At 49.8% G+C, this 25,588-nt stretch overlaps 1 protein-coding gene across 2 annotated transcripts in view; it reads left to right on the top strand.

The window, feature by feature from the left end:
* Nucleotides 1-1,145: 1,145 nt before the first annotated feature.
* LOC135903718 (uncharacterized) overlaps nt 1,146-25,588 on the top strand; it is a 290,426-nt gene continuing 265,983 nt past the window's right edge. Inside the window, exons 1-2 of one of the 2 annotated variants that reach the window (XM_070525027.1) lie at nt 1,146-1,233; nt 16,584-16,707. The gene's annotated coding sequence lies outside the window, so the exon portion shown is untranslated. Of the gene's footprint in view, nt 1,234-3,017; nt 3,226-16,583; nt 16,708-25,588 lie in introns of those variants that run through there. The other variant, XM_070525028.1, reaches the window with a different exon arrangement.

Genomic DNA, 25,588 nt, shown 5'->3' on the forward strand with positions numbered 1-25,588 from the left:
CCACACGTATTTATCGTTATCCCACTGTGGTTAAAGATTAGGTTATATGATACATTCTTTTGCTGCACTAAGCTCTATACGTATCGAAACATCCCTGTAACGTCACGGTTCCTTATGACGTCACGGCCGCCTTTAACCTCGGGGTTGATTGTGATATTATACGGTCACTTGTAAGATCACGCCTGCCTGCCGGTGCACAATGTGACGACAGTGCAAAGTGCTGTTCAAGTGAAGAGCAACCTTGAGTATTGCTTCTCTAAGCACTCGTTTGGAGTTCCTGTGTTACGCGTTTTGCTGTGCAACCTGGCGCTGCTATGTCACGTGTTATGTCTCATTGCAGCGAAGCCGCTTAGGTCATTGACCTGGGGCTGCTTATTCGGTGTACCTTTATTGTAAACAGCGTTGCATATCACTAGTATCGCTGACAATGGATAGTAATTCTACGGGAACTGATTAATTCACTGAAAGCGGCACTACGCCTCTAGCATCTTCGCAAGTATTGTTTAATCGAAATTCCAAACAGACCCCGAGTTTAAAGAATGCACTGGAACTCTGTGAAAACTGTTGAAACCGGATACTTCGTCCCTAAGAAGACCTTATGTTGAAAGAATGCTTATGAAACGTATTCCTCCTCCTACATTTACGCAGGACTCATTTGGATTTGGACGCGTGCCATAACATTTCATATGCGGGATTTCGCAGATCTGGCACTGGTTAAAACCCTTCCTTTGCACTACTAAAAAAAAAAATTAGTCAGTAGCTGCCCCGTATGGCATTGAACTCTACTCAGTGGGCGTCATTCGAAAGCCACAGTACTAAGTTTATTTAAATTTTTGTTTTTCACTCTATGATACGCTTAGCTTCGGGAGTCGACAAATCGAAATGGGGTTTTCAGGTTCGTCAAGTTCGCATTTATAATTAGAAAAATTTCGCTGTTACCTCTGTTTTGGTTGAGTTGAACCTTTGGCAATGTTTAAAGATACCGTTGGTCTTTCATTAACGGGAAGGGATGCCCTGCAGTAAAAGGTACTTTAGGCTATATTATACTGTTTTCTTTTAGGTTTATTATTATTATTATTTTTTGGTCGTCGTACAGGATTGCGAGCAACAGCCTTCTCCACGTGTCGTTTTTCTTTATGTTACAGGTGAAAAACAACAGAAACCGGGAAATTCTCTTAGGCCACACGTCGGTTTTGTGCATACCACGCAAGTGCAACGAAATGAGCCCGCTCGGTAAGTCTTAAATATAATGCAATCACTTCTTAGAAAGTTAACAAAAAGAAAAAAAAAACGTGGACCCGTATGCACAAAACTCCTCTTTCGCGAGAACGTTTTCTCATTGGCCACTGCCTGGGCATCCGCCGCTGGTGACAGAGAACGGCGTTTAACGAGTTGATTACGTCGGCAGGGACGGTAGTTACATCAGAACGATTTTCTGAACACGAACCCTTGGCATTGAAGCCCGCATTCACGGCAACGCGTGGGGCAGACTGGTCAGTTTCTTTTTTTTTCTTTTTGCACGATATTTAAGGGGTTTCTGCGCCTTCATGTGGCTGCAGCCGCTTACTTTCGCATCCTATAGATATGATATCATGTTGATATGATTAATAAAACTCGGGCCCCTCGGTTAAGCCCCTTTCTTCTCGTTTATTAGATAGCGAGGGTCTCGAATCCGACAACATTGATGCCTTCAAGTAGCGCGTGTGGGTTTATTGACCAGTTGCGTTCACCCAAAAAGATCACGTACTCGTGACGCCTGCGGCAGAAAAGATGTTCTACGTCCGCCGCCACGGTTTGTGAGTGGTGGCGCTGGCTAACACTCCCAGGGTTAGTTCTAGTAGTAACACATAAATGCCCCAGAAAGCAGACAGGAAGACGGCGCCGCGGTAGCTCAGTTGCTAAGAGCATCTCACGCGCAATGCGAAGACGTGGGATCGTTCCCCACCTGCGGCAAGTCATTTTTTTCATCCACTTTCAATTCCATTAATTTATAATTTATTTCAGTTAGCAAGTACAATTTTCCCTGCGTTGTCCTTGGTGTCTTTGCTTGTTGGCTTCTTATGTTATGATTAATAAAAATCGGGCCCCTCGGTTAACTCCCTTTCTTCTCGCACGTGTACCTATAGTTCACTCTACGATATACCATCGTCAGGCACACTCTCTCCCTTTCCCTTTTCCCTACGCAGAGTAGCAGGCCCCCACTACGGCGTGCCTCACAATAGAGAGTTTTAGCTGGACGTCCGCAACCACCCACGTACGCAGCGCGCGAGTTTGTGCTTACGTTGCGAAGCGCGCGCGCACGTTTTGCTGACTTGCACGTGCAGGAGCCGGTATGTGTGCTAATCAGCGCCGCCATATATGCCCCCTCCTGAAACTGTGTAGCCAATATCGGCCCCCCAAGAAGTCAAACCACAAGCCGTTAGTCTCGTATCTTCGGCAAGAGCCACATCTAAACAGGCGCTCTCGTGGACACGCGAGGACGTCCCTCACACCCTGCAGCGGACTCAACGCAGCCAAATTTCTTTCTATATGACGCAGCTTTTGAAAAGCGGCGGTCGCACGAAAGAGACCGTGCGTGCGTGCTCCTGCCTACTGCGCAAGCGCACTGTCGCCTCCGCGGGCTGCGGCGCGGACGCCCGACTGAAACTGTCTAATCATGTCGTGGTTTCGGAACGCAAGACCACAGAATTTCATGTATTGTTGTCCGCACGTAAACGGGCAGATAAGAGAGTATTGCTTTCTTTTGCCAGTCATTTCCTGCCACCGGTCGCTTCAAAAAGGCAAACGAAGAAAATATCACCCCGTGCTTTTTCATCTAGTTGACTCTCGATTAAGGTCCCCTCTAGCTCTTGAGCCGCAACTGGCCGAGCTTCCAGCGATCTTATTGCCTTTTATTTGTAAAATTCTGTCCCGTTTCGTCTGCGCGTTGATCCGGAAGCTCGCGGTGTACCAAACGTGCCTGACACCACGTCCTGCCGGTGTGCAACCTTTCGGTCGCCTATCGCTCGTCGCTACGGGCTCGGTTCTCGTCGTCGCGGGATCGGTCGGTAGCGGAAGGTGCAGAAAGCGAAAGTGTGTCAGCGGTGCGTGTTTAGGCGTTGTTGCTTAAACGCGTTCAAGGCCACGCTGCGGAGGCCCACGGCGGCCTCGCCTGCGACCGAAAGAAAGCATTCCGGGGGACTCGGCGCGACCTTGCCTCCGGGCTCTACCTCGCGCTCGACTCGGGTGAGTTCACGTCCGAGTTGGCGTTACGCTCCGAACTTCAGCAGCACAGGAAGGCTCGGCAACTTGCTATCAGTATTAATGGTTGAAAGGGGAAAACTTAGCAAAAAAGAAAAAAGGAGATAGATAGATAGATAGATAGATAGATAGATAGATAGATAGATAGATAGATAGATAGATAGATAGATAGATAGATAGATAGATAGATAGATAGATAGATAGATAGATAGATAGATAGATAGATAGATAGAATTCACTCGCTATCCCGGCCCTGCTTAAGTGGATGCCCAACGAAACTGTTGAAAACCACTACTATAGCTACTGAGGGGGTTGCGTAATGCTTTATGGCTTTAGAGTAATGGTTCTAACGAAAAGTTTCGCAGCACGCCGCCGCTATAGTCGTATTGCCGTTTCATTTCCCTCTGCCGCTCCCCGGATTCACGCTGCTTCTCGGTATTCCTAGCTATGCGTTGCCTACTCATAGCAGTGCTACAACAGTGAAGTCAGTTGCTATAGGCTGGTTATTTTATATATGAAAGGCTAGTGACGTCACTTCCTACGTCGCAAAAGATTAATTTCCACCGGAAAACGTATGCAACGAGCGTTACGTGCTTCGCATTGTTCTCAGGAGCGCCTTATCGATGATGTGGTTTGCATGCTTGTGTTGTGCTTGTTCTTTATTGAAACGAATGCTGTGCTGTATATTGTACGCGTGATACCAAAGAATGCATGCACTTTTTGCTTTAACCGCTGAATGTTTTAGTTAATTTTTTAAAAAAATTGCTGAAGGTATTTCTGTCCATGAGGCCGTGCCGCGAAAAATTTCGACCAACTAGAGGCTAACAGCTAAGGCTAACAGGAAATGGACAAGTCGTGTGTTGCTCTAATTAAATTCTGGGCTTTTACGTGTCAAAACAACGTACTGATTAAGAGGTGCGCGCCGTAGTGGGTGGCTGGGTGAGTGAGTGAGTGAGTGAGTGAGTGAGTGAGTGAGTGAGTGAGTGAGTGAGTGAGTGAGTGAGTGAGTGAGTGAGTGAGTGAGTGAGTGAGTGAGTGAGTGAGTGAGTGAGTGAGTAAGTGAGTGAGAAAACTTTATTTAGAATCCGAACGATTCGCGTCCGGCGAGTTAGTGGGCTGGGGCACCCACCGAGGTTACGGCCAAGGGTTCTTGCCTCTAGGCGGCTTCCTTGGCCCGCTGGACTGCCCAGAGTTGGTCTTCCAGGTTCGAGCTGAGCAGCGCGGCCTGCCATCGCGCGCGGAGGCTGTCAATGGAGGCTTGGCTCGCATTGTCCTGTATTAGCACCTGGTATTCCCATAGCATGTGTTCTAGCGTGGCTCTGGTGTCACACACTTTGCATCTGTCTGTTGTGTATATGTCTGGATAAATAGCGTATCGTAGCGTATCGGGCTCTTGTATGATTTGGTTTGTAGTTGTCGCCACCGGACAGCTTGCAGTCTAGTGAGTTGTGGATGGGGTGGTGGATAAGTGTACCTTTGTATCCTGTAATGGTTGGTGATGTCGTTGAACCATACTTCTGAGGGCCCTGTCGAGGGGTCTACGTTCGTCGCAGCTTGGAAAGTCAGTCCTCGAGCTACGTTGTGTGCCGCCGCGTTAGGGTTGTCCTCTCCCATTGAGTCGGTGGTGTGGGCTGGTATCCAGAGGATTTGGACGCATCTGTCTTCCCTTGTTGTTTTGCCTTTTCTGAGTATGTTTAGCGCCTCAGCTGAGATCCGGCCGCTCGCGAAGTTGCGTACTGCCGTCTGGGAATCGGTGATTATATAGTATGCGTTGGTTTGTGCTATGGCTTAAGCTGCAGCCGCTTCCTCCGCCGTTTCGATGGGTGTCGTGTTTATAGTCAAGCTTGTGCAGCATTTTTTGTTGTATTTAAGTACTGCTGCGACAAAGCTGCGTTTGTGTTTGCAACCTGCAGCGTCTACAAAGACCGCGTCCTTGTTCCTTCCGTAGTCCTTCGCCGTGTTCTTTGCCCTGCTTTTTCTCCTGTCCTCGCGGTGTACAGGATGCATATTCTTGGGCAAGGGGGGTACCGTGAGTTTGGCCCTTATTTCGTTGGGTATGTCCCGTTTGTCTCCGTGTTGTATGTGGTAGCGGATCCCTAATTTATCTAGGATGTGTCTGCTCGCCGTCGTCTTGGAGAGGGGTTCGTATTGCGTTATACGTTGCGCTTCTATTAGCTCCTCTAGCGTGTTGTGCAGTCCCAGCTCTAGGAGTTTTGCCGTGTTCGTGCTTAGCATGAGTCCAATCGCCTGTTTTTATATGTTCCTAATCAGGCCGTCTAGCTTCTTCTTTTCTGCGGCGCACCATCTGTGGTATGCCGCCACATACGTGATCTGACTTATGACGAACGCCTGGATGATTCTCATGATGCTTGCTTCTTTCATTCCCTCGTGCCTGTTGGTGATTCTCTTGATCAATCGCATCGTCTTAGAAATTTTGGCATCGATTTTGCGAATAGTTTCTCCGTTGGTGCCCTTGGCTTCTATGATCATTCCCAACACCCTTATCCTCTCGACTTTTGGTATGGGTTGTTTATCTTGGGTCACGAGTTGTATGTCTTTATAGGTTTGTGTGTTGTAGTTCTTGGGAGGTCTCCCCTTTGGCGTTGGTATGTACTACAGTAACAGTTCAGAATTTTCAACCGAGCATGTTAGACCGGTGCCTTATAGATATTTCTCGACTGCTTCAACATCTCCTTGTAATCTCTGTTCAATCGATCCATCACTGCCATCGTTTATCCATAGCGTGATGTCGTCTGCATAGATTGTGTGGTTAAGTCCTTCGGTTCTTTGCAATTTGCTAGGAAGACCACTCAGGGCCAGGTTAAAGAGCATAGGCGATATAACCGATCCCTGCTGTGTGCCTGCACTACCAATAGGCAGTGCAGGCACACTTTCTCGGACCCCCGGAATAATTTTGACCACCTGGAATTACTTAACATGCACCCAATGCACGGTACGCGAGCGTTTTTTCAGAAATTCCAGAAATGCCCCTGCCCCCGTGCTTTGGGCTGCCTGCTTCCTTCGCGGAGCGATAGTAGAGTGGTCCGCGGAGCAGCCCGTAAGCGCTTAGCAGCGTGCTTCGTCATGGCGCACGTTGCCCTAGCTTCGTAACTGTTCTTGTTTTCTTTTTTCCATGTTTCTTTATCCGTGATGGAGCGATAGCTGCTCGGTGGGCCAGTGTGTTATCACTCCGCGAAGAAAGCAAGCGACGGAAAGCAGGGTGAGAGGGGGTGGGGGTATGCGCATTGTTCAAATGGCGACACCCTTTCTTCTTGTTTTTTTCTGGAGAGCGTTGCTGTAGCTACGGCTTGCGTGTTGCAGCTGATGTTGAGCGCGATAGCGCGAGCTCGTGTCCAACCAACACCACCTAGATAGCACGAGGCCTGTTCACTACGCTCCATGACGTCATGCTACTTGGCCCGAAATTTCTATTGCCAAGGCTGGCGTGACGAAAGCGGCGACGTCAAAGTCACTGTTGCTTACTCGGGAGCATCCCCATTAGATTCTATGGCAGTCGGGCCAGGTAGCATGACGTCATGGATAGGAGTGCACAGGCCTTGTGCTATCTAGGTGGTGTTGGTCCAACCCCCTAGAATGGCAGTGCCAAGGTTACACAACGGGTATGTGTCCAAACACATTAAAGCGGTTGCACCCCATTCTTAACCGACACCTCCGCGTTGACCACGGCCGCTTGACGGTTAACCAGCGCAAAGAAATTGCATCCAGGATACTATATTGATATATACTGCGGAGATTCAACTGGGGTGCAGCGATTACAAGATTTACTGTGTCGATGTATCAATTCATTTGACACTGTGGTCCGCAGCGAATAAGAGGAAGGAAGCGTTTATTTGTGGCGATGCTTTGGCCCCGTCGCCAATTGGCAATGAGATTGCCACTTCGTGTGCCTGCAGTGGTAATATATGGTGCGTCACTACATTGCTTTAATGCTAATTGTTCAATGTTATAATGTCATGTCCAGTGACGTGACACACCAACTCGATCTGTTCTCGCTTCCACTGAGCTCCGGGCTTTGCTGGTTCTGTTTTTTGCGTGGTCTGACGAAACGATATTGCACTAAACGTTTTAACACCTCAACAACTGTACAGAGGTTGCTGTTTTTATGTAAATCACATAGGAAGAAACATGATTATGGTGCAGGGCATATAGGATTTTCCAGTTGCGTTGGCTTGTCCCGCGGATAAATACCCTCACTCTTAAGGGGCAAGAACGAATCGTTGATGAGGACAAATGAGGTATTGTATCTTGACGACCTCTTGTGACAAGCGAACGCGACGAAAGCTGCGACAGATGACAGGAAAACAGCATTACGTAAACTTGCATAGCTATGAGGAGCACCTTGATATATGTATATAGCGCGCAACGGGACGGCACAACGGAAACGAAGACGAACACAGTTGCGTACGTGTTCGGCTTCCTTTCGGTTGTGCCGGTTGTGCAGGTTGGTCCCCCTGTCAAAATACCAACTAGCCGAACTCTTTCATTGCATAGCTATGTCGCTGTCAAACTGTCCTGTCAGATACTTTGAGGCGAGCTGTAGGTGGTCATAATTAGTACTATATATTTTAAGACTATGGCTTCTTTTGTCCCAGATCAACTTTTATTGCGATAGCGATTATATGGACACTCCAGACGCATTTCTATACCGTCGGCGTCGCTGTGACGTCCCCAGGGAAGTCCGAGCACGATAACATCGTCGCCGCGCGCCGCATGCTGTACGCGCGAGTGACCTCGAACGCTTGTTCGAGGTCGTTGTTGTTGTTGTTGTTGTTGTAGCCTGTGGCACGTGTGGCTCCTACCCACGATGGGGGATTGGCCACCCGAGGATCGCGCATCGGTCCCGCGCACGCAGGAGAAGAAGCGCTCGTCCTGTCGTCTTCTCTGTCTTTGTCCCTGCTATTTTGAAGTTTGAAGTTTGAAGTTTATTTCCTTTCTTCAATACAGAAAGAGGAAACAAGAGCTAAAGGCCATTCGGCCTGACAGGGGCTCTTGCTCCTAAGTGCGTTCGGGTTCCACGATGATACGATGTACAAAAAAAAAAACAAAAAAACAAATATAACTGGAAAACAAGCAAGTACGATGTACAAAAGACAAATAAACAAGATAATGTGTACATTATACAATGACTATGTGTAAAAGACATTTGTGCTTCAGTTTTTGTTTGTGCAATCACATTTACCGCGCAGATTAAGAAATACATATATAGTGCATTATTAAAAAAATTTAGTGCGAGAGCAATTTATGTGTAATTAATTTGATAGTGTATGACGTGTATAGTGTATAGTGTATAGTGTATAGTGTAGTGTTTTGCGCTAGTCTTTTGAATAATGATGACACACCAACTAGCCCAGCTTTCTGCCTTGACAGGAGAAGAAAGCGGGTAGGAAGCCCCGCCGGGGGGAGGGCGCGCGCAATTCCGGCGGTTGCTGCATATACGGCGAGGCCGCGCGGTCGCCTTATCTTGAAAGCGATCTGCGATGTGGACAAAGTTCGCCGAGTACTGGTAGCTTGGTACGCACTGTGCTTTCGACGCTTTTAGTTCGCGTTGAAGCGAAAGGCAACACGAAGGTCAATTCGCTCGCTGCTGCTGCCGCACTTCCTCACCCCAGCGTTTTGAAAGCGAGTTACCGCGGCCATCGAGTGAGGTGTGTTCATGCCTACCTGTGTGCGCGTGACACCATGCTTGTTAATTTAGTAAGCGAATGTTTACATGCTTGTACGGCTGATAAAGCTAGCATCCTTACTTCGTATAGCTGTATACTAATTTGCGATCGCAATCGATGCTTCGCCTTTCGGGCGAAACTGAGATTTCTTTCATAGCCTTAAAGGACAACTGCAACGAAATTTCACTTTGCTTAAGTATGTACTACCACGTAGGTATATGCTACCACTGAAGAAATTTTGGCAAAGCTGCAGGTCTGGTCTGCAGCAGCCTCTAAAAATCTCCTAAGTAGACGACTCGTGCATCGTGCATCGGGCGATTGTCTCTTTGACGTAAGTCTCAGCATTCCGATTCCGAGATTACTGATGCACTTCCAAAACTTCGGAAGAAACAGAAAAAAAAAGAATAATGACAGAGCAGAAGAGAACAGGACAGCGAGGACCTCGCTGTCCTGTTCTCTGTTTGCTGTCTTCCTTTTTTTTCGTTTCCTCCGAAGCGCTGGAAATGCATCAGGTATTTGAAATCCAACTAGCCCAGCATTGTGCCATAAACCTCTGAGATATTTCAGCGTCCGCAGGTACTGCCTTAGCTGGTAAGCCAGGCCGAGGAGACATGCGTTCTAGGCTATGAGTCTCTTGCTTGTTTGAGTGACTTTATTGAGCGAAATATCTACTACGGTCTCTTCCGGCGAGCGGTGAGGCGGCGTTCTTTTCCCGCTATATATATATATATATATTATAATACCGAGACCGATCAAGTTGCCCAGCGCTGTTTATTCCAAAAAGGCAGCGCCCGCAGCTCACGCGCGAAGAAGTCGAAGAAGAGGGAAGATGATGATGGCTATGTACAAATGAAAACGACGAAGTACGTTAATAGTGCTTACACTAACTTCCCCCCGTCATGGAAGCGGCCAGCCTGGCCGCAGATTAGAGATTATCTAAACGGGGAGTGAAGGGCTTCATCCGCGACACGTGAACGATTTCGGCATTCCGGCGGCGCCGGTCAGTGACGGAGTGTACTGGGCGGACGAGATAGTTCACTGCAGATGTTTGCTGCACAACGGTGTATGGACCAATGTAGCGTGGAAGGAACTTCTCACAGAGGCCTGGGGTGCGGACTGGAGTCCAAAGCAGGACTTGGTCTCCTGGGTGAAAACGTAGGTCACGGCGTTTGTTGTCGCAGTAACGCTTGCGCTCAGCTTGGGTAGCTTCTGTGCTTTGCTGGGCGATTTGACGGCAATGTGCAACTCGGGCAGCAAAATCTTCTGGAAGCGACGCGTTAGGCGAAGAAGGTGCGAAAAATAGTTCTCTGTCGAATATGGTGGAAGGAGATCGTCCATACACAAGGAAGAAAGGGCTGTAGCCGGTAGTCCGTTGAATAGCAGTATTATATGCGAATGTCACAAAAGGAAGAATTTTATCCCAGTCAGTGTGGTCAGGACGGATGTACATGGCAATCATGTCAGACAGCGTACGGTGGAAGCGCTCAGTAAGGCCATTTGTTTGCGGATGATAAGTAGAAGTAGATTTGTGGACGGTATTAGTGGCTCGAAGAACTTCCTCGAGAACTTGTGAAATGAACGCCTTGCCACGGTCACTGAGAAGAACGCGAGGAGCCCCGTGGCGCAAGACGATGGCGCGCAAGAAAAAGTCGGCGACCTCAGAAGCGGTGCCGGATCGCAGAGGGGCAGTCTCGGCATATCTTGTTAAATGGTCGACCGAAGTGACAATCCAACGGTGACCGGAGGGTGTCAACGGCAAGGGACCATATAAATCAATGCCAACAAATTCAAAAGGTGCGTCCGGGCAAGGGAGAGGTTGTAGTAAACCGGCAGGAGGGGATGTCGAGCGTTTGCGGTGCTGGCATGACGCACAAGAGGCAATGTATTTGGCCACCGTTGTTGATAGGCCAGGCCAGAAGCAGCGGGTCTTTATGCGGTCGTAAGTCTTGTGGAAGCCTAAGTGGCCAGCCGATACATCGTCGTGAAGTGCCTCTAATACCCGCAAGCGAAGGCAGCGAGGTAGAACTGGGACCCACCGGTGACCTGTTGGGTGGTAAACGTAGTGGTGTAGCACGCCACCTTGAAGGCGGAATTGTCGAAGTTGGCGTCGCAAGCGGCTGTTGGGTGGTTCGGTGAACCCACTAAGGCGATCCATGAGAGCTCGACAGTAGGAGTCGGCCCGCTGAAGCGAGACGAAATCAGAGCGTGATGAAAGCGTAACTTGGTCCAGGGGCGTTATCGAGAGTTGGTGGGAGGCAAGCGTATCATCGGAACGACGTGGTTGGGAAGACGACGGCGCGTTACCGGGAGAGAGTGAGAGTGGGCAGCGAGACAATGCGTCTGCATCATGATGGCGTTTTCCAGACTTGTATGTTATAGTGAAGTCATATTCCTGCAAGCGCAGTATCCAGCGTCCTAAGCGTCCTGACATGTTTTTCATTGATGACAGCCAACACAGAGCATGATGGTCAGTGACGATGGTGAAGTGGCGGCCGTAAAGGTATGGGCGAAATTTCTGAATCGACCAAACGATAGCCAGGCACTCTTGCTCTGTAATGGTGTAGTTCCGCTCAGCTGGAGAAAGTGTTCGGCTGGCATATGCTATGACTTGCTCTTTAGATTCTGTATTACGTTGCAGAAGTACTGCGCCAATACCTTGTGCGCTTGCGTCAGTATGGAGTATGGTGGGGGCACGATTATCGAAGTGGCGAAGCACTGGTCCGGAAGTAAGATGCCGCTTGAGAGCTTGAAAAGCCGACTCGCAGTCGCTAGTCCACGTGAAAGAGGCACCGGTAACCAGTAGCTTGTGTAGAGGAGCTGCTATTGCTGCGAAGTTGCGTATAAATCTACGAAAATATGACGCCAAGCCGAGGAAACTACGTAGATCTTTCTGTTGCTGGGGGCGAGGAAACTGAAGAACGGCACTAATCTTTTCGGGGTCAGGCTGGATGCCAGCTTTTGAGACGACGTGACCCAATACTTTTATTGTTTTGCTTGCAAATTTGCATTTTTTTGTATTGATTTGGAGACCAGCATTCGCAAGGCACTTGAGAACTTCGTCTAATCGATGAAGATGTTGGCTGAAGTCAGACGAAAAGATGACAATATCGTCCAGATAACAGAGGCATGTCTTCCATTTTAGACCACGAAGTACGTTGTCTATCATGCGTTCAAATGTGGCAGGAGCATTACAAAGGCCAAAAGGCATCACGTTAAATTCATAAAGGCCATCCGGTGTAGCGAATGCGGTCTTTTCTTTGTCAGTCTCGTTCATCGGAATTTGCCAATATCCTGACCGAAGATCAAGGCTGGAGAAATACTCCGCCCCTTGTAGTGTGTCCAAAGCGTCGTCAATTCGAGGGATTGGATATACGTCCTTGCGTGTAATCTTATTGAGCGCTCGATAATCCACGCAAAAGCGAACTGAGCCATCTTTTTTCTTTACCAGGACCACGGGAGACGCCCATGGGCTAGATGAAGGTCGTATTATCTTCCGCGCAAGCATGTCAGCAACCTGTTGTTCAATGACCTTTCGTTCCGACGGCGATACACGATAGGGGCGTCGTCGTATAATAGCGGAACCATCGGTTTCGATGTGGTGTGTAGCCGCAGGAGTTTGGCTCAACACAGGGGAACAGCTGTCGAAACAGGCTTTGTGTTTTGCCAAGACCACCATTAGGGCTTCAGACTGCGCGGCTGTTAGGTCAGAACCAAGAACAGCTGGAGGAGGGAAAGAATCATCCAAACCTGAGGTTGGGGCTGGCGATGAAGAAGGGCAAAGCGTGACTAGAGAGATAGGTTGAGTGTCGGCGAGGGTTGCCACAGTCATCCCTTTGGGCAACATCACAGGATCTGGGGTCGTGTTGCAAGCAGACAGAAGGGCGCAGCCGCGTGAAAACCGGACGAGACAGGTGGCAATGAGAATTCCGCGAGAAGTACAGCGGGAAGAAGGGGCGACTAGGGCGTCTCCGTCGGCGATTTGACTGGAAGTTACGGCTACAACGTCTTCGTGACCAGGACGCAGGACGTAGTCGGCAGCGATGGTCAAGTTCACGCATGAAAGTGAAGAGTCCGCAACAGGTTCAAGCTCTGTATCCGTGATGTGGACAACTTCCTCTCTACATGAAATGACGGCTGAAGCAGAATGTAGGAAGTCCCAACCCAGTATAATTTCATGGATACACGTTGGAAGGATGAGAAACTCGATGTGGTGGCGTATGCCGTCGATGAGAACACGAGCAGTACACTGTCCGTCAGGGTGAATGAATGCATTATTAGCACCACGCAAAATAGGTCCAAGATAAGGCGTTTTTACTTTACGGAGCCGCGAACACAGATCACTCCGCAGAACAGAAACGGCGGCACCGGTATCGATGAGAGCTGACGCGGGAACACCTTCGACAGTCACAGAAAGCATGTTGGCCGGGCGAACAGGAGGAATTTTTGAAGACCGATAAGAAGCAGTTTCCCCTCCAAAAACTGCAACAGTTAGTTTTCCGAGTGCTGGTCGACAAAATGGGAAGTGGGGCGAAGCGGTGATGTAGAGCGCCGGTAAGGGGATGGAGAACGACGTCTGGCCGAACGGGAACTATGAGGCAGATTGGGAGCAGCTGGTGGAGACGGAGAACGCTGTGGCGGGGACGAGTACGGTCCGGGATAGTAGTCGGCTGATCGGCGAGTGCGGTCTCTTTCATGCTCAGCATAGCCTCGCCTTTCATCCTGCTGGCGCCGGCGGCAGAAGCGGGATATATGGCCGCGTATACCGCAGTAAAAACAAACCGGACGAGGTGGACGCCACTGAGGGTACGATGGCGCAGCAAGTGCTCTGGGTCCCATCGAAGCCAAATGGTCATAGGAAACGCCAGTAGGCACGGAAGGCACGGAAGGCACGGTAGGGGTGGGTAGCGAAACAACATCCGCGTAGGTAGGTGTGGAGCGCGCTACCGGAGCAAGATGCGTCGTGGGTGTGGTCATCGCTGTCAACTCCTGCTTTACGACCTCGCGCAAGTCGAAGGTGGGGGATGGGGCGCAGGCAGCAGGTGGACGGCTGAGGTCTTGTAGGTGAAGCTCTTCGCGGATGATGGTGCGGATAAGAGCAGGTAGATCTGGAGAATGGGGAACCTGAGGATCGCTGCTGTCATGTGGAAGACGAATAGACTGCAGCTCGTCGAGGCGTTGACACGTTGAAGTGATGTCTTGGACAGAAGCCGGATTTTGCACGATTAAGGCGTTGAATGCGACAGGCCCAATGCCTTTTAAGATGTGGCGAACGCGTTCGGCTTCCGTCATGCTAGGATTCGCACGGCGGCACAGAGCCAAGACATCCTCTATGTATGAGGTGTAAGACTCTTGGGCAAGTTGGCGCCGCGTTCCCAGCTTCTGTTTGGCGACTTCTGCACGGCCAGACGAGGAAGCGAAGATTTGCCGCAGCTTCGAGGTAAACGTGGACCAATCCGCGATGTCGGATTCATGGTTGAAATACCACGTCTTTGCAACACCGGTCAAGTAGAAGGCGACGTGCCTCAATTTCTGGGTGTCATTCCACTTGTTGCAAGAACTCACGCGGTCGTAGTGGTCGATCCAATCGTCTACGTCATCACCGCGGAGTCCTGCGAAGACAGGGGGATCGCGCTGAGGGCTCGTCACAGTCCAAGAGGGCGCCGCAGGCGGGGTCGTCTCTGTGGTAGGGTTAGAGGCGCCGGAAGGGCCGGGGTTGGAAGTGTCCATTGTTGTAGGGGTAGCTGGGTGCAGGCGGCGACCGGAACGGAGCTCCAGGGAGGACGGGAACGCGAGAGGACGTCGGGATCTTGACGTACCTCCACCACTTTATAATACCGAGACCGATCAAGTTGCCCAGCGCTGTTTATTCCAAAAAGGCAGCGCCCGCAGCTCACGCGCGAAGAAGTCGAAGAAGAGGGAAGATGATGATGGCTATGTACAAATGAAAACGACGAAGTACGTTAATAGTGCTTACAATATATATATATATATATATATATATATATATATATATATATATATATATATATTCACACACACACACACACCCTTTTCCAGTTTGACAATTCTAGTGCTAACGCTTCGCGCGGACGATGTTCTTGCGGTGGTCGCTGGGGTCCTCGGCACCCCAAACAACGTCGTCCGCGGTGGCGTCGAGTGCGTCGGACGCGCGGCATTTCTTGACGGTAGTCTGGATAGTCTACAGACTATCCAGACTACCTTGTGCTGAGTGGCGCGCTTCCGGTGACGATCTCGCGCTCGAGTTGTTGCGTTTGTCTCGTCTAGCGCATGCAGAGGACGATTCTGCGCGCTCTGCACGAGAACACCTGATTAGCGGTAAAGTCAGCGCCACAGTCACGCGCACCGAGCCAGACGCAAGGTGATGAAAGAGCATCATGGCGGGGCCGGAACACGGTACAAAATGATTTAGTTTCGTTGTCTTCGGGCACGACTGCACGACGTGGGAACAAGCAGGCGAAACGGAAGTTCATCTCCCTCTTGCTACCGCGCGCATTAGAACAAGAACACGGAGACATTCGGTTTGTGCGTTTTATCATTTATCTAAACTTAAGTTCGTCTATTTAAGCAACGGATTACACAAATAACCGATGTTGCCTTGAGTAATTCTCGAAGCACGTGTCGCGGTGAGTGACGTCACAACACTGCCATGTAAGTAGACGTGCTTCTGCGATTGACGTCGACTCTGCGGCTGGGGGCGTCGCGCCCGCGATGAGAAGGAATGTAACTCGATAGCTCAATCAGGGTAACATCGAAAAAAAAAACGAGAAGGTCCACGTATATTTGGATAAACACTGTCGGCTTATACGCGGTCCGAATTTCGTTGCAGTTGGCCTTTAGAAGTAAGCCAGCGTGTTAGTCGTGATACAAACGAGTGCCCTTAAGTGTGCAGCTCGATGAGAGAAAACTCTTCCTCCTCGACGTGTCATCGCCGAGCGAATATCACTTCATTCTCCCGCTTTGTTCGCAGAATTGGAATGAACCGAAGTGCAGGAAATGACCGATTCTTCAGCGCATATTGCGCTCTTAGCGCGCTGCCTTTGCATGCTGTAGAAGCATGGACGGAGGCCGTACACGATTAGCCGCGGTAATCATGTTCTGGATGATGATGATGATGATGATGATGATGATTGCATTTTATTGGCGCAAGGGCATCTAAGCCCAAAGAGTGCCAGTTCATGTGTAAATTGTGTTCTGGTGCGTTGGATCTTCTCGATATGCTGTGTACAAACGCGCACGAGGGGCTTTCCGAGAAGGTGTCCCAATAGACCGCACAACATGTCCAAATGTGCTGAAGACTAGAGATGTGTGGGCGCTAGGTAGGCAATAGAAAAACTTCGCTTTAATCGCACGTGTGCTGCTGATGAACGGGTCGTTTAGCTTGCTTTTTCGCCGGCCGATTAATAAGCACTCTGCGTGAGTGGGGCGACTGACCTCGTCGTTGAAATGCTTCTCACGTGCTTCGCCATGCGGGCAGTCCGACTTTAAGGTCGCGAGCACCTCTGTAGCGATTAGAATCGCAGTGGCGATACAAACAACTTTGGGAGTATTTATAGGCAGGCCGTCGCAGCGCATTTCTGATCCTATTTATGTCAAAACGCCGCGCGAAAATTTTTACAAAATTTTCATTCGTTACTGCAGGTGCAGCCTTTATGACCAGGAATGCCGCGAGGTGCAGGCGCGTCCCTTGCAAGAACTTGAAGCATCGCTTCGTGCGGGAACGGCAATGTGCTGTTGCGGAGGAGATGCCTTCTACAACGCAAAAGTGAGCTTCTTTCTTTCTTTTTTTTTAAAACGAAGTCGTCCTGGCGAGTTCTCGCAACCTTTCTTTGAGCGTGTCCCTCCGAACAGCTCCACGTAGGACAGCACACGCGTGTATACATAACGAATAGGCTCTCCACTGCTCTTACACAGTTGTGCCGCGGTTGTCGTCTCCGAGTGCTACGGAATTGCGCAATGAAACGACAAATAATACCTCAGTATCCTTACTACTGAAGCGAAGTTTTTCTTCTAGTCCTCCAAGTGGTTTGGCGCCTTTGGTCGGTCGTTTACTCTCTGACGGTTGTGGGAGGATCCCTGAGACTGTCGCGTGGGTCGCCTGGTGTGGGTCTCTGCGTTCACGGGCAGGCACGTAATGGCGATGCTGTCTGCCTGTCTGTCTGTCATTACTAAATATCGATCCACTCCGTGCCCCTGATTCATGCCGCCCCTTTTTATTTGTGCTGTCTCCTATCTACATGTCCAATATCTCGCATCGGATTGTGCTCTTTCACTCAGGACGAAGGGGAAAGAAGAGTGAGGAATACGAGGAGTTAAGCCAGCGCAATACCACTTTCACGAGGTCGGTTTCCATAACCCTCTGAAACCGAAGACCATTGAAATCCGTGCGCCTAGTCGGCTTTGCTCGAGCTCGCCGAAAGGAGCCAGCCAATGGGGCTCGCGGATTTAAATTATCTTAACTGATTTCAATTGCAATTGGAAGCACGCGAGTGAAGGCGGTGCAAAACCGGCTGGCTACGCATTGCAGTAGACGAGCAGTAGATGGAGGGATCACTCAAAATGAAACAAAGAGAGAGAGAGAGAGAGAGTCGGGAGGGAAGGAGAGTATATTAATCTGCACGGAATACCGCGTGTTACCGGTGACGGGAACTGCAGCAACAACGCCCCGTTTGCGACATCTTGCCCGACTGCAGCGCGTTAGGCGCGTCTGCATTTTACATCGGAGTTGTTGTCGAGAGAAAATGAAAAAAAAAAACGTAGCTTCATGTTAACGTTTGCCTAGGCCCCGCGGCTTTCCACTAAGTGGAATGTGGTTGGTTACTGCAATTTTACTGCACCGGGGGGAGGAAGACGAAGTGATTCTCGTAGAGACCACTATTCCTTCGCGCTGCAGTGTTTTCGGCTTTTTCCCGTGTTTTACTGGGAGACGCCGCTCTCATTGCCACGGCAATGGAAGTGGAGTCGGCAGAATGCCGACGCGACGTGACTGCTTCGTCAGGTACCGGCCCGAGGAAGAGAAATTGCCCACCGAGTCAAGCTGACAGCGAGGACACTGCGCTGTACTCCTACTCAAGCGATGACGCCTCAGATGACGAAGGCTTCGAAAGAGTGGTACACCGGAAGGCCAAGAGAAGAATCATCAGCGGACGGTCTTCGTCAAGTAAGTCTACCGTCATTCCACAGCGTAGGCCATCGGCGCACACAATTCTTTTTGTGCCGGACGCACCTGCCGACAACCTCAACCGCCTTAATCGACAAGCGATTTCCGTTTCTCTGGAGGCTCTTGTCCCAGGAGAAATCAAAGAGATCAGAATTAATACTCGAAAGAACATCCTGGCTATTGACGTCCACAACCGAAGCGCAATCAATGCTTTGATGGTAGTAAAGCTCCTGGGCAACATTAATGTCCACTACCTCATTCCGCAAGACATCGAAACAACGGCCGGTGTTGTTTATGACATTGACACATCCATTAACGACAGCGACCTGCCAATTTTAATCAAACCTGCGACAGATGGTGTTGCCTTACTACAAGCTCGGCGCCTTGGCAAGTCGACCTGTGTAAGGCTCGTCTTTAAAGGTGACTGCCTACCATCACATGTAAAGGTCGGCCACTTTCGTCATGTGGTACGACCTTTCGTACCAAAACCACTTCAGTGCAGAAGGTGTCAAAGAATTGGACATGTGAGTGCTGTCTGCCGAAATACAACGATATGCCCACGATGTTCCGAACACCACGACACCGACACTTGCCGTGCAACAGAGCTCAAGTGCCCAAATTGTCAAGGATCGCACGCTGCGTCCTCAAAAGACTGTCCACGCCTAAAGAAAGAGCAGAAAATCTTGAGAAAAATGGCCAGAGACGGATCGTCACACAGAGATGCTTCTGAAGCGATAAGGCGACATCGCTCCCGGAAACGAAAGTCCATGAAACCCTCTTCCGGTTCAAGGGAAATGTCTCGTCCGGTGACGCCACCTGCTGTTCCATCTGTCTCGAGTAAGAGCACGAATGTCAACGAAAGAAGTGGCCGTGCTTCATCAAGTGATGCGTGGCCGGCACTGCCGAGAACATGCCACGCGCCAGAGCCACAGCAAATGACTCGCCATTTACAGTCAAATGTCACTACAGTTGACCAAATGCAAGACAAGGACTCACAAGTGATTGCCATGCTCAATTTGCTCACGAATGTCATGCGTCTGCTACTGACGAACATGGACATTCCAGCTGCTCGTAGCGCACTGCAAGTATTGGACGCGCTGACTCCAGTACTTGAAAGCATCGCATAGCACCATGGCCCGCCCCTCGCTGCCCTTCCACAAGGAAGTCAAGAAAGCATCTTTACTGCAGTGGAATGCCCGTGGTCTCAAATCAAGAATTTCAGATTTTAGACATTTTGTCTTCGAAAACCGTTTTCCCATCCTTGTAATTTGTGAACCGAACGTGCAGAATGTTATACGTATTTCTGGCTATGAGGCCTTCATGTCCTCTACCTGTGGTGATATAAGCAAGGTAATTGTATATATTAGAAGTGATCTGACTTACGTGTTGCACCCAGTTCCGCCTCACGACGACAACCAATACGTTTGTTTAATCGTGAAATCGAATAAGCTTACGTTCACACTCGTTGCTGTGTACATTGCTCCTTCAAGTGGCTTCGACTCTAAACGACTACACGACGTGCTATCAGCGACACCCGGCCCTACGATTCTCACAGGAGATTTTAATGCTCACCATCCGCTTTGGGGGAGCCTGAAGATGGACTCCAGGGGAAGGCGAATAGCATCCTTTGCCACACAGCACGACCTTTACTGCCTCAACGATGGTAGTCCGACATATGTACGCGGGCCTACCTACAGCAGCTGCCTAGACTTGACCCTGGTTTCTCGGCTTCTTGAAAGAAACGTGCAATGGTTTACAGACATTGAAACACATGGAAGCGACCATATTCCGACGTACCTGAAGATCAAGGGACTACCGAAATACTCCTCCATGACGCTCCGGCGAATTGACTGGTCGGCGTTTCGGTCGCACATGGAGGGAGTATGTCAGCAAGGGAACCCTTCAAGTCCGGAACACGAAATTCAAAAAGCCATGCAAGAGGCTACGCGTAGTTTCCAGCCTTTCCCGAAATATGCAGAATTTGAAGCAGAACTGCAGCGACTACGAGCAATTCGCCGGCGGGCTGAACGAAGATACAGGAGAACTAAATCCATCCATGATCTCCGAGAGGCAAGGCGGATGCAAAAGAAGATTCAACGTCGCATCGATGTACTACAATCTCAAAGATGGAAACGTTTCTGTGAGTCCTTGGATCCACGTCAGCGATTATCTCAAATATGGAGAACCGTGCGTGGGCTTCGCGTATCACCACAACTGCGTGTCCCTTTCAAAGCCCTCGCTTTGCACCAAGGTCGCAGCGAAATTGACATTGCTGAAGAATTTTGCTCAAGACTTTCCAGCTTGCAGTTCCAACGCGCAATTACACCATGTGCTACTCCTGTGCCACGGGATTCCCACATGGATGTAATTTTTTCGCTGGAGGAGCTTGAAGCGGCACTGGCGACTTGCAGGCGCTCTTCGTCACCTGGCCCGGACGGGGTTACCTATGCGGCGCTCGCCAATCTTGGGCAGACAGCACGACTCATGCTACTAAACCATTACAACGAGTCTTGGCGCAACGGTTTGGTTCCACGTGACTGGAAATGCAGCCGCTTGGTTCCACTTCTCAAACCTGGCAAATCACCGTTAAACTTGTCATCGTACCGCCCCATCGCTCTGGCCAGCTGCATAGGGAAAATAATGGAACGAATGATTTTGACTCGCCTGGAATGGTACCTGGAAAGTTACAACGTGTACCCAGATGCTATGGCTGGCTTCCGGCGTGGGCGCTCATCCATAGATAATGCCATCGATTTGGTTACATTCGTTCAGCATCAAAAACGCCGGAAACGACTCACTGCTGCATTATTCCTAGACATAAAAGGCGCCTATGATAATATAGCACATTATGCCATTATAAATGCTCTTACTGAAGCCGGAATCGGTGGCCGCACTTTTCAGTGGCTGTGCAGTTATTTGACCGACAGGCATTTCTTCGTGATGACCGAGGATGGCGCCACGACTCAACACCAAACGTGCCGTGGAGTACCACAAGGCGGAGTGTTAAGCCCGACGCTTTTCAACCTAGTGCTCGTTGGCCTAGTCCGATCCTTGCCCAACACAGTTCAGGTATCAATATATGCCGACGATATCTGCATTTGGGCGTCTGCCGTAACACGGCTGCAGGTACGAGCACGGCTGCCAAAGGCAGCTACGATAACATCTCTGTACTTGCGAAAACAGAACTTAGAGCTGTCTTCAGAGAAATGCTGCCTTGTTACGTTCACTCGGAAGGAAATGAAGCGTTACAGTGTAAAGGTCAATGGGCAAGCAGTAGCAAATGCACGAAAACACCGCTTTTTAGGGGTAATTATTGACCGAGACCTATCATGGAGCCCGCATGTTTCATACCTGAAGAAGAGATTATTGACAATAATACATCTCCTCAAATTTCTCGGCGGAAAGTCATGGGGCACTTCGGTGCGGTCAATGCTGCAGCTGTATAACGCCTTGTTCCTCGGCTTCGCAAGATACAGCCTCCCTGTGATTGGCAACACCTGCAAAACAAACCTGCGTGTACTCCAGGGACTACAAGCTCAGGCCCTAAGGACGTGTCTCGGTCTTCCGAGGTGTGCGTCTACAGCGGCAACGATCGTCATAGCTCGAGATCACCCAATATCAACGTACTTGGCGACCGACGCTCTCAGGGCGCATATTCGGCACGTTTCCCGATTACCTTCTCACCATCTTGCCGCTCTACCCACAGAAAGGCCACACACAACTTTCAGTCGTTTAATTGATGCCAATCGCCCCTCATTGCCATCGAACTACATGCCTGCAGCAAGACCATCCTTACCTTTATGGTGCCTCCACAGACCTAACATACGCCTCACCATCCCAGGAATCATGAAGAAAGCCAACATGTCCTCGTCTGCCCTTAAGCAGGCCACGTTAGAACATTTACATGAGGTGCACAGTGGCCGCGTACGCGTTTACATCGACGGTTCAGTTACATCTGCAAGCGCAGCTGCCGCTGTGCTGATACCAAGAAGATCCGTCAAGATACAGCTAAAGACGTCACATGTATCATCAACGACAGCTGCTGAACTCGTAGCCCTGCGTGCGGCTCTTCATTTTATTAAGGAGGAACAATCCCAGGCATGGTCAATCTTCTGTGATTCCAAGGCAGCCCTACAGAGTGTACTCTCAGCACTGCGCCATGGATCACATGAGCAGCTCGCCGCAGAGATCAGAGAAGTCCACCATCGACTAGTTGACGAAGGACACGATATAATATATCAGTGGTTGCCTAGTCACTGTGGCATACATGGCAATGATCGAGCAGACGCAGCTGCCCGATCTGCCCATGACGGCGTCAACTGCGTTGCCATTCCTCTTTCGAGAGCCGACGCAGCGAAAAAACTTGCCACACTTGCGCGTGACCTGACATTAGCCCAGTGGAATTCATCCGATTTCACAAGTGCACGCCTCCATACTCTGGACCCTAATTTACAGCTCCATATTCCGTCTGAGCTTCCACGACGTGACTGCACCCTTCTTATCCGTCTATGGCTTGGAGTAGCATTTTCAAATACCTACTCTTTCCTTATCGGAATGGCCAACAGCCCACTGTGTGACTTCTGCGGGTGCAACGAAACGATCGAGCATCTTCTTTGTCAGTGCTCTCGTTTTAACCTACAAAGAACTGTCCTCTCAGCCACCTTAGACAAACTGGACAAGCGCCCAATGACAGAAGACAAGATCCTTGGAACCTGGCCTACGCGAACATCAGCGCGATCCGCTATGAAGGCGCTGCTGCGATACTTGAAAGACACGGGACTTTATGACAAATTGTGACAGTACACTGTGTGGCGCAGGACTGTACGGTGACACTGCGTAAGACTAGGAATGCCTTTGCGGGTTGCGTGACAGTGCCCACAGAAATAGTTCGTGTGTACGTGCGTGTGTGTGCTTAGGTTTTTTTTCTTTTTCCTTTTTTTTATCCTTCTTTCTTTCTCACCTATTGCATCCCCTTTCCCTTCCCCCAGAGCAGGGTAGCCAACCGGAGATAATCTCTGGTTAACCTCCCTGTCTTTCCTTTGCCTTTCTCTCTCTCTCTCTCTCTCTGCACCGGTAAACCAGGTACTCCACAAAGTGCAATACGTTTGCGGACAAGCTGTAAAACTGTCTAATGAGATACGCAGATTGTAGAAAAAGGAAGACGCAAGGCAAATAGAAAGAGGGTAGGAGGAGGTCAGTCAGGTAGGGGTCTTGTTTGCTACCCTACTCGAGGGAAAGGGAACAGCAAAGAGGGAGAATGGGGGAGAGAAGGAGCACTGCGAACTCACACCCGATGAAGTACGGCACTACCCACCCGGTCAATCAGGTCAACTTGATGGTGTTGCTCAGGCCCGGTGGTTCTGCTAGCGTTTGAACTGCGTATTCTTGCAGTGGTCGTGCGCGTAGCTACTGTTCTACAATGCGATCGCTTCAGAGAAAGACTCAATATCTCCCACCGGCCTAACGCTGGCGGAAGGAAGAGATTCTGAAAGCTATTTACAGAGGCGGTACGTGTATTTTGTGTATTGCCTATTCTGCCTTTCCCGTGCAGGGCAGCCAAGTAGACGTACTTCTGGTTAACATCTCTGATTTCTCCTTTTCTTTCCTTCTCCTGTATCTGATTCTAGGAACCACCTTCTATATGTAACTATCTTTAATAACCGCATATAAACAATAATAAATCCCATTCTGATTATTATAAAATACCGCTTCCTAGCTGTTACGTAACACCGATATTCGTCGTAAAGAATCTGAAACTCCAAGTCGATTGGAACGCTGCCTACTCAGAACGTTTTTCACCGTCGCTGTCTCTCTCTTAATGAGCCCCTTATAAAGGCGGAGAGGCGGCATAAATACTTTCGTTACGAGGGCAACATGTTCGGTTGCGGTTGCGGCTGCGCACCGATGCTGCAACCTTGTCACGCTTCTTGTGGCCTTGGCTCCGCTGTGCAGAGATCGGACATGGATAGTGGTCATTCTTAACGCACATTGTGACGCGCTCATGGACTTTATTGGGACAGACAGCCTCGCATTACAAAAGTCACTGCGGAAATTTTCATCGACATTGGTTGGTCGGGAGGGTGGATGGAAACATTGAGATAAGGGCCGCAGACTGGCTCCATTCCATTCCTGGACTGCTGCTGCTTTCCGTTGCAAGGTATGGTGTAACAAAAAAAAGAAGCCTTCGTGGTTAATGTTGTGACTTGTCTTCTCTTAGGACAACAACTGCTTTCCTCGACGGCGCTTATGCAGCGCAGTCTTCCCCACCGCCAACCGCGGGGAGGAGAATAAGCGGGTTGTGGAAGTCGAAATCATAGAAGGAAAAAAAAAAGACATCATTTGCACACGTATGCCAATCTGAGCAACTGAAGCATGAGAGGCAGCGAAATCTGTATAATGCGACGTCTCGCACTATTTGGAAATATACCGAAAGTCTGTTTTGGTGGTAATTCTTATGACGATTCATCACCGACGCCCCGATCATGCGGCTGCTTCGGGTGCACCCACGCAGGCGTCGTTGAGGGACAACGCACTCCAAGGTCCCCAGGGGCCTTAACGCGAACAGCCTTCACCGCTGCAGCCGTACGAACTCCCAGCTGACCTCCAGCGCGGAGGCTGTGTAATCACGGCGTCAGAAACAAAGAAATAACGAATTACTGGTTAAGAAAACAGCATGTACAAGTTGTACAGTTGAGTTATATATGCGCAAGATAACGTTTAATTTTATAGAGTTTGTCATTAACTTTCACAGCAACCTGGGGGCTCCAACGCACGTTGCGTCGCATGCACCTTTGATATTGACCGCGCACGTCGTCGCGCGCTGGCCTTCACCGTCGCAGGAAAGCCGCTGACGAACTCTCCTTAACAGCTTCGCTGTAAAACGGCGTGTTCAGGTACTCAAGGAATAGAAAGGGGAGACAAGGGGGATTTTGTCTGGCAGGTTCTTGCGGTGTCATTGTCGAAACGTAGGCTCCCGAGACGTTCCTTGTTTGACCACTGTCGATCCCTCCTGGTCTGCATCTAAACTGTGGACGTCTGTATTGTTTTGATTGTCTACATTGTCTAATAGGGCTTTTTGTTGCCCTCCGCCCTGTTGCCTAGTCACTGTGGCATACACGGCAATGATCGAGCAGACGCAGCTGCCCGATCTGCCCATGACGGCGTCAGGTGCGTTGCCATTCCTCTTTCGAGAGCCGACGCAGCGAAAAAACTTGCCGTACTGGCAAACGACCTGACATTAGCTCAGTGGAATTCATCCGATTTCACAAGTGCCCGACTTCATACCCTGGACCCTACTTTACAACTCCGTATTCCGCCCGAGCTTCCACGACGCGACTGTACCCTTCTAGTTCGTCTATGGCTTGGAGTAGCCTTTTCAAATGCGTACTCCTTTCTTATCGGAATGTCCAACAACCCACTTTGTGACTTCTGCGGGTGCAATGAAACAATCGCGCACCTTCTTTGTGAGTGCTCTCGTTTCAATCCG

This window comes from Dermacentor albipictus, chromosome 9, assembly GCF_038994185.2.
Source record: "Dermacentor albipictus isolate Rhodes 1998 colony chromosome 9, USDA_Dalb.pri_finalv2, whole genome shotgun sequence".
Lineage (NCBI taxonomy): Eukaryota > Metazoa > Arthropoda > Arachnida > Ixodida > Ixodidae > Dermacentor > Dermacentor albipictus.